We start from the raw sequence: 13,761 nt of genomic DNA on the forward strand, positions 1-13,761 counted from the left end.
CTTCCTTTATTCATCTTAGTTTTTGTCAAATCAGTGTCACCAACTACACAGAGATACTCTAAGGATGTGGAGTGTCATCCTGTTAACTGTTGCCACTAATCACCTTGACATTCCCTTAACTTCAGACTTGCTTGGTTGGAGGTGACAACCTAGGTAGGCAAGTAATGGTTCTGTATAATGGAGGTGCCTCTTTGAGAAAGCTTCAGAGCACTCACTTCTGCTGTGGAGGTTGAAGGGGAGTTCCCGGCACACCCGACTCAGCGTCCCCCCAACTCAGTCACCAACAGAAAAGCAGACTCATAGGAATCCAACAGAAGAGCAGACTCATAGGGATCCCATTTTTACCAGTCCCAGCTTCTGTCAATTGATGTCATCCCAATTATCCTGATTTCATTGAGCAGCTGAAAGCTACCTGAGTAGTAGGGGACTAGTAGGGGACTAGTAGGGGACTAGTAGGGGAGGCATTTTCTTCTGGATTGGAGGGCATGTAGTAAGCTGGGCTGGAAACCTACATTTTGAGCAACATATTATGTTGGATTTACTATTAAATATTTTTCACTATTTCAGAGTGATTAAATTACAATGAAACACACCATCTTACTGCCCCCGAAGTTCCCTGTCCCACTTTCGCTCATTGTCTCTCTCTTACTGTTCCTAATCTGTCTAAATTTAGAATGTTGAATTCCACAAAACAAGTCATTATTCAAACCATAGGGATTTTACCATTTGACTATGAGAGACAGATTTTTGTGTTTTCATGCTGCCTCTTAAAATAAATTTAGATGGTTTTTCATAGCTATGATACAGTATGGTCTCGTAAACCACAGCTTTTAACAAATCAGTGTTTATGGTTCGAACCTCTTGATCTATAAAATTTCCAGTGACATTTACATTCAAACTCCCTTGAAAAACCAGTCTCAAGTTGGTTCCATTAATATTCACGGTTTGATTAGGCAATCATTGTGCTTTGGGTCTTTTTATTTTTACAGTTCTGAATTGTTTTTACAGCCATGGGTTTTCTATTGGTGAACCAATAGGAAACCCATTTGACCTAGTAAACAACAGCACATGTAAGTCCGTACACAAGAAGTGGGAGTTTTACCTCTGCTTTGCCCAGTTGCTCGGGGCCATAGTTTGTTTTCATATATGCCTCTGGCTGTATGGGCTGATAGCATCTATGATCATTAGACTCCTGTGGATGTGAACACTTCTGCACTAAGTGATATCCATTCACACCGCCGAGCAGTATGTCTGGTGAAGGACACATGATTCATTTGAACTACTGGAGTCTGTGGACTTCACGATCCTCTCCTACAAAACACAGTACTAGCACCTAGGTCATGTGCCCCATGTTTGGATGATGCCCAAACATAGACTGGTTTCCAGTTATGCGGTCAGCTTCGCCAAGCCAACTCGGGGCAGGGTGCATTCTGTAGCATCCGTCAGGTTTCACTGCCTCATTGTCATGGCTCTCCTTCTAGCATGCTATCAGATGGGAGAGGGTGAATAGGTAGACTGTGTTTGCCGTGTCACCTTAGAGAACTGCACGCCTTACTGCAAGTTTCCAATGGGCCACGTGTTTTAGTTTCTCCAAGGCATGCCTCGGGTGTGATTGTATGTCCACACATTGTGTTGTACCAACTGAAATGTATAATACAGTAATGACTGCAATAACCATTCCCTGAAGAATGGAGTTCGGTACAAAACCCATTTGGCCCTGATTCAAGGAATGAGGGCCAAGCTGCGACTACATAATCTGGGACATGGGCACTTATTCTAGAGTGTGTTAACGTGTGCGTACCTCGTTGTGGCATACCTCATTCCCTCTTTCAAGAAATGGATATCGTAATCGTATCGGTACATTTCTAATTACATCTATTTTCATGTTAAATACCAAAATAGAAATAAGAAGGAATTGGTTTAATTTTTTATCTTTTCTGGATAGTTACTTCAAGGGAATTTGTATTGCACACGAGTGGACCTCAAAACAAACCTCTGGGTCTCACTTTCTGCACTTCAGGAAATTCTGATTCAAGTCCCTCTGTGGCAATAGGCTGAATTTTGCCTTTGAGGTATTTATAGCAGGCGTCATGTCTCACACCTAAAGAGGTCAACTTGTTCAGTAAAATGGAATTATCAACTATATCAAAGGCCTTGCAAAGGTCTATTACCAAGGCAACGCAATTGAGTTTTCCATCAAAGAATTGTCATTTATAACCAGCAAGGTTGCAGTAAGACTCCTGTTCCCTGGCTTGAATTTTGATTAATTTACATACATAAAATACAGTTCTCAGATGAAAGAAGCATTGCTAAACATTCACAAATCCTTCTAAAATCCTTGTCAGATGTGAAAATATAAAAACTGGTTGATAAACATCAAGGTTACTATTGTTCCCACCTTAATGTGAGGGAGTACATAAGCAGCTTAGCAGAATGTAGCTCTCTTGGGACCAATGCTAGATTTCACTATTGGTTATAGAGACCATGATTTGTGGAGGTTTGTTGGCTCCTGTGGCTTTCCTATTAGGTCATCATTGGAGGCTGTTGGCCCGGCCAAGCTAGGGCTTATTAGGTCATAATTGGGTATTTTCATATTTTCGGGAGGGGGGGGTCCGATTTGCACCGCATGCCAAAACAAGCGTGGTGCACTGCTGAAATATCTGTTCAGCGCCCTCCGCTCCTCACCCCACCCCTCTCAGCATGTCCTGTTTAAAACATATTTCACAGCTATGTCAGCACGCCCAGCACCACCTTGCTTCTGACCGAGGTCCCTTTTAGCTCCCCCAGTAATAAAAACAATTTCACCGCTCCTCCAAGGCATTCATTACTTTATTGATTGTGAATTGCTGCAAAAATAACAGAATTTGTTAAGTTACATATCCAAAAATAAATAAAGATCTTTCAGCCTTGATTCAGAATGAGAAGGGATGCAGTGCCTTTGGAAAGTAGAGAAAGGAAAAATACTTTCCCAAGGCACTGGACCAGGGACCATATTCACCAAACATTTTATTTTCCCATTAGGAGCACTCCCAAATAGCAGTAAGAGTTTCCTCTCAAAACTTATTGACAAAGCTGCTAAGACCGGCTTTTACTAAGGAATGGTGAGAAATCTTAAGCTAAGAGAAAGCGCGGGGTTAACCCATTGGGTGTTGTGTTCCACGAACAAACTTACTATGCCCACAGTGATTGGCTGTTAGGGGAGGGGTCTCTGTCAGTGAATTCATCATAGCAATACTGTAGAAGGATGTGTCATGTTGCCATATTAAAATAAAGATATTAAAATAAAAATGTAGGCTGAGTCACTGATTAAACATGAAACCAAGAGTGATATACTGACTAGACAAGATATGTTCAGTTAATTGTCTGGCAGCTCATAAAGAAATGTGGGTTCATCTTTTGATAGTACAATAATTTGTGAAATGATGTGACCCATCTATAGCACCAACTTCACTGGGTGGTCCAGCTATGTTCTGATGCTCACATGCCCATTGTAGGTGCTTTTTGCAGTGGACAGGGGTCAGCATGGGCACCCTGACTGGTCTGTGGCTATGCAGCCCCATACAAAACAAACTGTGATGCACTGTGTGTTCTGACACCTTTCTATCAGTATCAGCATTAACTTTCTCAGCAATTTGAGCTACAGTAGCTCGTCTGTTGGATCGGACCACACGGGCCAGCCTTCACTCCCCACGTGCATCAATGAGCCTTGGCCACCCATGACTCGGTCGCTAATTCACCACTTTTCCTTCCTTGGACCACTTTTGATAGTTACTGACCACTGCAGACCAGGAATACCCACAAGCGCTATAGTTTTGGAGATGCTCTGACCCAGTCGTCTAGCCATCACAATTTGGCCCTTGTCAAAGTCGCTCAGATCCTTACGCTTGCCCATATTTCCTGCTTTGAGCACATCAACTTCTGAGGACAGAATGTTTACTTGCTGCTTAACATATCCCACCCACGAGATTATCAATGTTATTCACTTCACCTGTCAGTTGTCATAATGTTACGGCTGATCGATGTATGTCTGTATTTTAAACCCAGATATGCAAATATATGTATACTACTAATATAATTATATATGCATGCCACATACATGGATACAGTGATTATTATATATAATTGATAATACACGTCAGCTTATATGTTTGCATAAATGTTTAATTTACCAATGGTTAATAGATATATGTTACTTTTATGAAGCAATGCAACAACGACACAAAATATTTCAAATATATTTAATTTATTTATTGCTGTACACTCATCTCAGGCATTTTGCTATTTAAAGCAAGTCCCGCTTGTCCATTTGTTGTTATTTTGTACAGCTTTTGTGGGAAAAAGAAAAACAAATGTCAGATAAATATTAACAAGTGTTCTACGCAACTTATTGGTCTCTGCGTAATGTCGCTACACACATTAGTAATGTGTTGTTTGGAATGAGTTGTCTATTTTATTCACCCAAAATGCTCTGCAGGCTAACCTCTATTTTTACTTGATACTTCCATCCAAGCAAAGGCAAGAGCCAACCGCATCGTTCTTTTTGCCTGGGAGATTACCGTTTAGGTAATAAGATTTATTTTTTGGCAAAGTCTAATCTGTCCTTTCTATTCATGAGGCTTATGAATGGTTTGCATATTATGGTGAACCCTCTGTATTTGCTCTCGTGACGTCTTATCTTTATTGTAGACACGGATAATGATATGCCTACCTCCTGGAGAGTGTTCTTCACTTGGCTGGATGTTGTGAAGGGGTGTTTCTTTACCATGGAAAGGATCCTACGATCATCCATCACTTTTGTCTTCGGTGGACATCCAGACCTTTTTGTTTTGCAGAGATCATCAGTGTGTTTTTTATTTCTCAGTATGTACCAAACTGTTGATTTGGCCACTCCTAATGTTCGTGCTATCTCTCTGATGGATTTTTTCTTTTTCCAGCCTAAGGATGGCCTGTTTCACTTGCATTGAGATATCTGTTGACCACATATTGTGGGTTCACAGAAACAACAAATGTGAATGCCACACCTGGAATCAACTCCAGATGTTTTACCTGCTTGATTGATGAATCAATAACAAAGGAATAGCCCACGCATGTCCATGAAACCTTTTGTCCATGAAGCTTTTAAGTCAACTGTCCAATTACTTTTGATGCCTTCAAAAAGAGGGGGCTACATATTAAAGAGCTGTAATTCCTAAACACTTCCTCCAGTTTGGATGTGAATACTCTCAAAGTAAAGTTGAGAGACGGCACTTTAAGCCCATATTCATTAGTAAAGTATAACTTGAATATATTTTGGTAAATAGCCAAAATAAGAGTGTCCAATTATTTCCCAACCTAACTGTAAATGGCACTTTGCCCCCATTACAGGTCCAATTTTGCTTTCCAGAATTGTGTTATTGTAGGTCTCAAGAGGGTATTATATCCTGAGAGACAAATCCCTATTAATACTTTTCTCGATGACTTCCAAATATTGCACCAAATTAATATATGCAAAGTATCCTTAAACCAGGTAAAAACTTTGTTTTAATTCTCCAAATATGTGTTTGAGGAAATGAACGGCAAAGCAATTAGATGAAGGGAAAACTTAGTTACTGTAAGAGAAAACTCACAATGTTAGGCCTAATGGCCCCACATGGGATTCCCTCTGCCCATCTGAAAATTAGAAAGCACTTGGAGGAGGGTACAGTAAGTCTCATAAAAGTGTGGAATGTCACACTCTGCAACAATTATCCCGTCGAGCAAGTGACAGAGGACATCTGTGTTAGTTGTGCCATTATGGTGTATTACAGAGATATTAAAAGCTGTCCCGATCATACCCTCAACGTCAGACCTCTCCTGTTTATTAATCTAGTCGACATCACTACCTTTAAGCACTCTGCATTAGAAGTTATTGCTAAACCAAGCCAGAAACATTTAAATATTGCCAATGGCAATGCTGCCAAACATTGTACAATACGTACTGAACCCTGTACTGGAGCAACAACTAGTGGAATTAGACATGTAATCCCCTGTTACTAGTTGTATAGACAATATGTTAAAACAATTATAATCTAGTAATCGAAACTGCAGAAAATTGAAAATAAATCGAGCATCCACCACAACCCCTTCAAAAATATTCCACAAATGTCTTTTATCTTTCAAAGAGCTGGGATGCACAACAATAGATTTACAATGTCGTTTTTGGAATATCCGGATCCCTGGAATTATGTATGCATTGTGTACACTTCCTTGAACACCAACAAATACATAAATATAAACAGGCGGACAGTAAATTCAACATACAGAACATAGTATTTTGCAGAAAACTTCAGCCGTCTTAATCGAAACAGACTGAATAAAACAACAAATCCTATGGGTTTACAAGTGAATGAGGTCAGAAGACATAGGCAACACCCTATTTTTTTCCCTTTACTTTCCAGAGAATATGCAGATCATGAAGGAAGTCATAGCTATCCTGGTTCACTAATAGGTGCATAATGCAATTCAATTTAATACAATATAAAATGTACAGTTAGGTCCGGAAATGTTGGTTGTTTTGGCTCTTCACCAAAATATATTGAAGTTACAGTTAAATAATGAACATGGGCTTAAAGTGCAGTCTCTCAGCTATAATTTGAGGGTATTCAGATCCAGATTGGAGGAAGGGTTTATGAATTACAGCTCTTTAATATGTACCACTTATTTTTCAAGGGACCAAAAGTAATTGGACAATTGGCTCAAAAGCTGTTTCATGGACATGTGTGGGCTATTCCTTCATCAATTAAGCAAGTAAAAGGTCTGGAGTTGATTCTGAGTTGATTCCAGGTGTGGCATTTGCATTTGATGTTTCTGTGTACCCACCACATGTGGTCAAAGGAGCACTCAATGCAAGTGAAACAAGGCCGTCCTTGGGCTGCAAAAAAATAAAAGATACATCAATCAAAGAGATAGCAGTTTGGTACATACTGGTGAGAAAAAAGAACACAGCGGTGAGCTCTGCAACACTAAAATTGCCTGGATGTCCACGGAAGACCACCGTGGTGGAAGATGGTAGGATAATTTTTATGGTAAAGAAAAACCTCTAAATGGCTTCCAATGGCACTGGGTCACTAGTGTTTATTGATTAAGTGACAGAAGACAGAAGCAGCCGGATGCATTCTGAGGTGTACAGGGATATTATTGTCTGCTCAGATTCAGACAAATTCAGCGAAAGTTGATTGGACGGCTCTTCACTTTACAGATGGGACAGGGACCCAAAATATTCGGCAATTTCTAAACGTTTCATACAATATTCTTGTTCAACACCTTGAATTAAAGCAAGAAGTCTGCCCTTCAATTGCATCTCATTTGTTTCATTTCCAATCAATTGTGGTTTCGTACAGAGCCCAAATTATGACAATTCTGTCAGTGTCCAAATATTTTACTGTATGTATATTGTGAAAGTTCTAACTATTATTGTCCACTTTTTGCACCACTAATGAGCTCCGTTCACCGAGTCAAGCTGCCGTAGCTAGCAGGTGAAAATACCTGCTGAAACCCCCACCTCCCATCCCACTAAGGGGCAAAAGTGCTACGAGTTACCCCTTTGACCACCGGACCAAGCACCCCAATGTGGTCCGGCACCTCCCAATGTACAAATGAAGCACTGACCCTGGTTATCACACAGGGGTGTTGTTGATCACTGCAAAGTCAATTAAAAAACAGAATGTGAGTGAATGCAAAGTACCTCGATTCCATGCATACTGTTGTCTAACACCACCAAAAAAAGATTTAAAATGCGTTGGAGCTTTGAAGTTGAAGGCTGGCGTTGCTGTGCCCCATGGTTTTGTGATTGGCAGTGTTCTGGCAGCCAGAACAGGGAATTTGCTGTAATGCCCCCTCTATCATTATATAGACTTTTGATCAGCATGGGTTTGGAGACAGGTGCTTGTGACTAAACACACTGAAATAGAGTCCCACCAACCAAAGATGTGCCAGTTCAAAGTAAACACAGGTATGTCCACTTGGAGACAGATAAACAGAAGAACACAAAGTTATTACCACCAAAAGCATGTACTCACACACACATATACACACACATTAAACAGGAAGAGGTGTAGTACACGTGTGTAGTACAATATGTCGCCATGGACCCATTGTCAGTGTACTGCAACCCGGCTGCAAACCCTGGGCTACTGTGAGGCAACAACGCCAAAAATGATGACTGCAATTTAGTTATCCTTATGGTGAAATGGTTAGACCCACTACATTGCTACAGAAATTACCGGTTCCTTTGGCCATCATGCTCTGCTACTTAAATGGCTAGCACATCAAGTAAAGCCCAGGCAACTGACAAACGAAATAGCACAAGAGAAATTAGAAAATATGATTAGACCACGAATATAGCTTCACTAGCACAATCGAAAACAACAAGGAAAAGCCAAAATGTCTCATGAGGAAACATCCTCTCAAGTGAGAGCTTGAAGTCCAAAACATTTCTCATGTGTGAGCTTGAAGTCCAACAGCACTGGGAACATGCAAAGAAACCCAAGGCATTCTTGGAAAAAATGCCTGACAGACTAAATAAGCAACAAGTGTAATTCAAAATAATCATAATTGAAACTGTTATAGCAAAGGAATTGAAACCACACATTATTGCAGGACCTTGACATTTCTGACCAGATTTTATATAGATTAACATTTTTGTTGTAAGGCAGAGGCAGAGAGCACTGTGGGCTTCATGACTGTAAAATGGAAGAAGATAAGAAACACAAAGGCGCTTACTAGAGCTGGCTGTCTGGCCACACTACATATCCAAGCAAAAGGAGCCTGGGTTAGGGAGTTGACCAAGAACCCAATGGCCACAAAACCAGCCAAAAGAAACAACCATCTCTGCAGCACTTCATCTAACAGGCCTCTATGCGTGGAAGGCAGCCACTCCTGTGAAAAGGAATATGGCACACCCTGACAGACTCTTAGAGCATGAGTAAAAAAGATTATCTGGTCTGATAAGATCAAATCAAACAATTAGGCCTGAATGCCAAGCGTTATGCCTGGCAAAACATAGCTACAACCAAACTTATCAGGAGAAAAAATTAATAAAGATTGCTTTTCTTTACCCTGCAATGTTGCAGGAGAAAGAGGTGCAAATCTCACTGTAAACAAAGTGTGTCGACTACAGGCCCTGGTAGAGATACTGACTCCACTAGCAGACCTCATTGATAATATGCAAAAATTATTGGGGAACCTAGGCACAATTCTGGTTTTATTTCAATTTAATCAAATGTACATCTAGCGTATTAACTGAATGTGGCATTTCAAGATACAACCATTTGACACGAGTCGAGTGCAATACCAATAGCCTGGCTAGGCATTTTCATTATTCACTGATTTCATTTCAGCTGATTTATTTTTATTCATTATTCACATTATTTACTGATTTAATTTTATTTCTTCAAAAAAGCTGCAAAGCTGACCACTTGCAGTTCTATTGCAGACTGTGGTTTTTCATGTTTTGCCATCCAACATTTACCCATTCAGACCAATCATTTCTTCCTATCATGTTCTACACATAATTGGAAATAAAATCTATCACTACTGAACCTTTCACAGAATGCTCCTTATGACAGCAAGTGATTGTACAGCCTGTAATTGAATCCACCACTGTCCAGATCTATAAGCTTTATTATTCACTGTTTTCGGCATAGGCATTTTAGCACACTAGGGTCATTAGGCATTAACCAGTATGCATGTTGGTACGGTGACTAGATTTATTTGTGTGTTATGACAGTTAATTTGCCAACAGAAATTGTTGCCCTAAATGTGTAACAGATTCTAGTGGAGGGATTATTTACAGTGAAACTGCCTGTACTTACCCCCTTGGACTTTTTCCATTTTATTGTGTTATGGCATGAAATCAAAATGGATTTAGACAAAGCCACACTGGAGTGGCTTAAAAACAAAAAGGTCAATGCACTGGTGTGGCCTATTCAAAGCCCAGACCTCAATCCAATTGAGAATATGTGGAAATATTTGAAAATTGCTGTTCACGAAAGGTCCTCATCCAAGTTCACAGATCTGGAGTAATATTGCAAAGGAGAATGGACAAAACGAAATCCAATTTATATGTTGTACCACAATAAAATCGGGAAAAGTCGAGGGGGGGCGAATACTTGTAAGAGCCTCTCTATTGAAAGAGAATATGTATTGGCTTTTCGGGCAAATTTAAGCTTTTACCTTTTACCAATTTTGATGGTCTAATTATTTAAATGTGAAAACATTTAATTAAATGCACCTTGCTATATGGTTTTAGGTATTGTTATTTACATGTTAAAATGTTATTTAAATAGCTTTAAATATATATATTTCCTTTCTAATACTCACCGATTGTATTATCAAGGCAATCGGTGTAATTGTTTTAGCAAAATACCATATCTGTATTGCAAGATGTCATTCTCTCAAATTTTATAAAAATCAGGCCAGTGGAAGTCAGTGCTGTGGGCACAGCCCTAATAACGCTTGGACCCCGTGAATCCTATCCACCTTATCCCTCTATAGCAACGGCGGTAGTCCGCCTACGTGTGCTGCCCTACCACAGGTGTAACTCCAAACTGAAGATGTGGTAGAGCAGAGGTTTGCTAAACCCTCCAGCCAGGCCGTATGTTTTCGACATCAGTGAGAACACAGCAGAGGGATAAGTGAAAGTCACAGCAAGGCTGGTTACCAGCACAACCAGCGTCTTTGCTCGTCTATGCAGTTTTTTTTTTTTTTTTTTGCAGACATAATCAAGCCAATCATTTAGAATATTTTTGTGCAGTCAATGCACTGGAAAACTTGATTCAACAGGATTAATCTGGCTTGAATGAACAAAACAGTTGGCCTGGCCTCCCTGCAGATATGTTCAAGAATTTCAGTTTAATTGAGAGTAAACAAAGCACTATGTCACTGTGTGTCAAGCTAATTGGGGTCATAAAAAAAAAGCCGTAACTTGAACACGGTTAACAGGGAAGGTGTCTGATTATGTGTATTTTTTATTTTATAAAATGTTTTGGTAATTCTGAACAATTTCTACATCAGCTTTACGTAATGGATAATCACTGCTCCTCTTTAGTAAGTACAAAGTGAGAAACTGGGAATAAGCTGGAGATGTGTTTCTCTTTTGGGTTCTTGAGTATGAAAGCAGACTGTAGTAAGTGCAAATGAAGCTTTAGTCCAGTCACCTATAATAAATATAGCCACACATTATGTATCATTGATCTTCCTCTCAATTCTTGAAGATGTCCTATTTATGCATACCTACAGCATTTGTTAATAACAGCTTTTTAAAAATATAATATTAAATATATACTGCATATATTTAATAGTGAACGCGGTGTCACACATGGATACAACATTGCTTATAAATCAGGTGGGTTTAATTCTGAATGCTGATTGGCTGATAGTTTTGGAATATGTAAATGCACAAGGGATGTGGAATATGGCCAAAATACCATGACAAGGAGCTTATACCTCAATTATCACCCAATCAGCATTAAGAATTTAAACCACCCAGTTTATAAGGGACCACTATACCATAGGTATGACTCCACATAATTTTAAATTTCTCTAATTGCATTGGTATGCGATTAAGTGCTGTGTCCAGGAATCTCCATGATGTGTTTTGCCTCATTGATTACTTGTTGCATGGGTGGTCCATCAGCACATCTTTACTAATCACAATCATTTACCTTTGATTTATGTAAAGTCTGATGCCTAGTATGAAGCGTTTGGTCTAACAAGCTGAGGTTTTACTGCACTGGTCTGCTAAAGCTTTTTTAAAGACTGTCCTATGAAGTCAGAATTGGAAGGGTCTGGGTTGTCTTGTAACTGTTTTATGATGTGTGGTAAGGCATTCAATTCATTCATCATTGGGGGGGTCATTTAACCAAGAGATAATTAATGCTCTAGACCCTTACTTCTGTGAGTGGTTTGACTGTTCCAAGTTAGCTGTTGCAGAATGATAACTCCTGTACCCTGAGCTGCTTAAACATAGATCTGGTGGTCGAGCCTGTCAAGGTGCTCTTGATGGTGCAGCTGTTGAACTTTGAGGATGTGAGGGACCATGACGAATCTTTTCAGCCCCTAAGGTAAGGTGCTATGTTCACAAATGTCTCAGTTTGTACTGACCATTTTCATTTGTCAGTGATGTGGAGACAATTGAAACTGAAGCTCTCTAACTGCACCAAATCAGTGCCGTTGATTAAGTGCAAAACATTTAAGCACAAAGCATCACAGCCTACTGTAAGCTTTCCCTAAGCTAAACACACATTTATTGTTATGGTCAGAGAAGGCTGGGGTAATTGGCACTATGGAGTGCTGTCAGTTTAACCACTGCTTAACTTGCAAAATCACTGAGGATCAGTAACACTGAAAGTACTCAGTCGTATAATATGCCCAAGTGGAGTATTTGATATCACAACATCTAAAAGTCACAGGGTGGCAGGTAGTCTAGTGGTTGGGGGAGTTGTCCAGTCTCATTAGGAGCGATTTAACTACATCATTAACCGGATACATTTAGAACCTTCACTACCGAACAATTTATATTTGTGAGACAGTGGAAGGCGAGGGGAAGAATGGATGTTCCAACTGGAGGCTGGGGCCAAGTAGACATTCATGGTAAAAGGAGTGCCAAATTGGACTTGTAGCCAGGACACTACTCTTATGATAGCGCCAAGGGGTCTTTAGTGGCTTTGGAGAATCGATCATCATAAGCTAAGCTTCAAGACCATTTTTCTTCATCTCGCACTGAAAATCATCCACTGCAAATGTCAATAAGCTAGTGTTTTGCTGTATTTGAACTAAATGTCATGATATGATGATCCAACATGCTGAGTGGAAAGTCATTAAATACCTGAAGAACTACAGCTGTGTGTCCCAAGCTCACTGATGCCAGGACACAAATTAAATTATATAAATGTTTGTTAGTGATAGCTCAATACAAATAAGAAGAATGGTAGACAGAAAGAGTAGAGAAACACAAAATAAAAAAAAATTCATGATTCAATTCAACTATCTGTGTTACAGAGAGTATTATTAACTATAGTCCACTATTTTAGTGTTATGGAGACATTTGTTTAGTCTTACATTGGCCGGCAGAACAAACAGAACCAGTCAAGAAAGACACTACTTCAACTATTCGTACCAGCGGCTATCTGTTTCAGGGAAACAGTTTTCTTAAAGTGAATATTTTCACTCATATTTTTGAAATGCATCCAACTTACTGGAATATTTGCTGCAAATTGTTCAGAATTGTATTATTAATTCACATTTCCCTAACCCTATTCACATGTATACTTGCAACATTCCTTATGTTTTTTAATTAATTAGCTAGAAACTGGCCTATATGAATGACATGTCTGTTAAAAATAGGATAGGGAAAGACAATAGAAACATTAACATTTATCAAACAATATTTGCATATTCCCCAGAAATATTGCAGAACCACAAAAATGTAATTTTAACTGGGAAAAGTTTTCTGTGGACGAAGATTCACCAACTAAGGGGCCTGTGCTCAGGGACACTACTGTTGTGGGCAGTGGCAGCTCCATGCTGAGCTGACGTGCTGTCAAGAATAAATTAAAAAGGGAAGCTAAGTGCTGTTTTTTAGTAATTTGCCACACGATTTGTCCTTTACATCGGCTCTCTTTCGCATTTGGCTGTATTACATGGAAACCATATTCATTTTCAGACTATAGGGTGCTAAAAGCACCTGCAAAAAAGTATTCCACCAAGCAATCAAGGTCAAAACTATTTCCTTATTCACAGGAT

The sequence above is a fragment of the Esox lucius genome, chromosome 1, assembly GCF_011004845.1.
Source record: "Esox lucius isolate fEsoLuc1 chromosome 1, fEsoLuc1.pri, whole genome shotgun sequence".
Classification (NCBI taxonomy): domain Eukaryota; kingdom Metazoa; phylum Chordata; class Actinopteri; order Esociformes; family Esocidae; genus Esox; species Esox lucius.